A 2921-nucleotide genomic window follows, 5' to 3' on the forward strand; every position below is an offset into this window, starting at 1 on the left:
AGTTCATCTGTAAAGCTAGTGGTAGGCCTATGTCGATTTATATCTAAAAACAGTATAAATCAGCATTTAATACGACATCCACAACTTACACAGAATATATCGATCCAGAAATTGAAGGAGACTGATGATTGGTGGCAACAATCGACACATTAATAGTTTTTAACTGTTGTCGAAGCAGCGTGTAGGGAGCAGAGCAGTCTCTTAGTATTGCACACACGTATCAAGTTTTCCAGTAAGCTATTTTTAATGGTTTTATTATAATCACAACATGTTGTAATCGTGCTTTATGTTTCAATGTATCCTTACATGCCAATCAATCAATGGGAGGCTTTAAATATTTAAACAACCGAGTATGTGGCTGTTTTTCAGTATAATATAGACATCTTTCGTCATCGTACTATTAATGTTTTAATAGCGTAACCTTGCATTGACGGAATTATTAGTTTTTTGCAAGGGTAACTTCAACATTAACCACCAGGTACAAAGAAATATATACAATAGTAACAAGACAGATAACTATTGAAACCAGGTGACGAGGCCAACAGAAATTAAATATACTTCGTGTATGTTGGCCCCGAGGGAAAGACCCTTGCAATACCTACCTAATTACAAAAAAAAAAAAAAAAAAAAAAAAAAAAAACAATTATCAGAAAATCATCAAAATCAAGTATGTAGGTAAGCTGAAGAAATTAATCTTTGAAGGAGGTCTTAAATGAAAAGAGAGAATTATATTTACATATTTCTTCGGGTAAGTCGTTTCTGAGCGAGTAACCACGTAAACGTTGTTAAGTATGATCCGTGGCGACTGAATGCTCTTTGTACTGTAGTCACAGGTTGATCGAAGTTTGAGAATGTGTTTGAATCAAAGATACTAACAACAATGTTTAGCCGCAAAACATCATGCCTAGACGAGATATTGTCACTCTACTTTGTTGCTCTTATACACATCTTATATAGTCTACTAATAGTCTACTAATATATAGAAAATAGACACCATTTTTTTTTATCCCCAACGAATTGTGGTTTTGTCTCTCCGGGGGTAGCTCTCCCCGAAAGGGGACCTGGCCCCGCTACCCCTGTCAATGACTCAATTTGGGATCTAATTACTCTGGTATGAATATTATTTGTAATAATACAAGAATTCAGGCGAAGTCATCGGTAAAATATTAGGTATGGAAAAGGACCAACATATTTCAGGTGAAACTATAACCAATAAAGTTATTGAGAAAGTAAATTCCAGAATAAAATTTATATCATCCAAAAAAGCTAAATATATGGATGAAGACAATGAAATTGCTTGTGTCAGCTTTGGTACAATTTCATTTAGACTATGCTTGTACATCTTGGTAATAGTAGCTTAACACAAAAACCTAAATCCAGATTGAAAATTTGCCAGTATAGATCGATTAGAATTGTTTTGAAACTACCCCTTGTACTCATATAAATTAAGTTTCAATCAATTGAAATGGATACTAGTTGAAAAACGTGCGACTAAATTAAAATTGGGAATAGTACACCAACTAATAAATTGCACGAGCGAGACATAGAACTTTCATCGTCGACAAGAGTACTTTTAGAATCACAGGGGTTTAGAATGGAACAAACTTTCGGCTGTCCCTCAGAAAACTTCCAGTATTTTAAATTTTTAAAGGTATTGTTAGGAGTAATCTGTTAAATATAGCATTTAAAATAAGTAATCATTTATATAAGACCATTTTATTTAAATTTTATCATGTTGAAGAAAATTATTTTATTGTTTTGCCAAGTGTTTCGAGGGAGCATCACAGTGGACATAAGTTTTAAATTGTTATCCTCGGAATTCTGTTTCATCGTGTTGTTTTGTATTGCGCGAGTTCAAAATAGTCAGTCAATCAACCAATCGACGACCTCACCTAGTTTCCTGTTTCTTTTCTCTATTTACTTTCAAGCCTACGTTGCGAAAGCGTCATGACCACTGAATGGTGGACAACAGCGTAATACAAGTTTCCAAAATGATTTAATCACAAACAGATAAACATGAACATAGATAGACCTATATAATATATATTGATAAGCTGGAATCAAGATTTAGCGAGGCTAGGGATAACTTTACCTTCAACATTGTTTAAATTGCAGTTTGCTTTCCAGAGAAGTCCGTGGGTCATTTTTTTTAAACGTTTGTCAGACACCCCAAGAATGGCCAAGACTCAAGTTAAGGGGTTAGTATAGTTCAAACGGTTGGGACAATGTAAAGTTTGCAAGATGAAAGGAAATTGCAAAACAATCAGTCGGCAAAGTATTCCAGAGAGAAGCCGAACGACGGACAAATGAATTTGAAAATGCGCAAGTTCTGCATTTCAGTAAGTTGAAGTTCAAATTGAAGCAAACCGTTTGTTCTGGAAAACATACGAACAGATGGCATAAATCGGAAGAGCTCATCAGAGCAATGGCGATTAAACTAACGATAAAGTAAACTTAGACAAGCAACATTGCGCCGATGAGCCAAAGGTTCCAACCTATAAGCCAGCTCTGGTCCAATCAGATTAATAACTCAACGTTGTATTTTATTAAGAAGAGCCTGGCTTTAACATAGTGACAGTACGCTGATTCTAAGATGGCATGCCTCAATATTATACTGAATATAAGACTCTGAACTCCGAAATAAGACAAACAATTGCGGTGTATATTAGTATTTCAGCATTTATATTTTCTATTAACTTTTCGAATTACCCAGTTCATTGGATGATAATACATCAATTTGAATAGCTCCATAGAGCATTACCACTTGCACCAAATCTTCAATTAGCCAATTCCACATTTAGGATTCTGCATTAAAAATTACTTATAGCTCAGAAGAATGCAATACCAATCACATTATCACCTACATAATGTTATATTGATCAGTAAATATATTTTTATATATCTATATTATATAATATATA

Source organism: Anneissia japonica, unplaced genomic scaffold (assembly GCF_011630105.1).
Source record: "Anneissia japonica isolate Jap-2015-1 unplaced genomic scaffold, ASM1163010v1 scaffold685_len2926416_cov193, whole genome shotgun sequence".
In the NCBI taxonomy this organism is placed as follows: Eukaryota; Metazoa; Echinodermata; class Crinoidea; order Comatulida; family Comatulidae; genus Anneissia; species Anneissia japonica.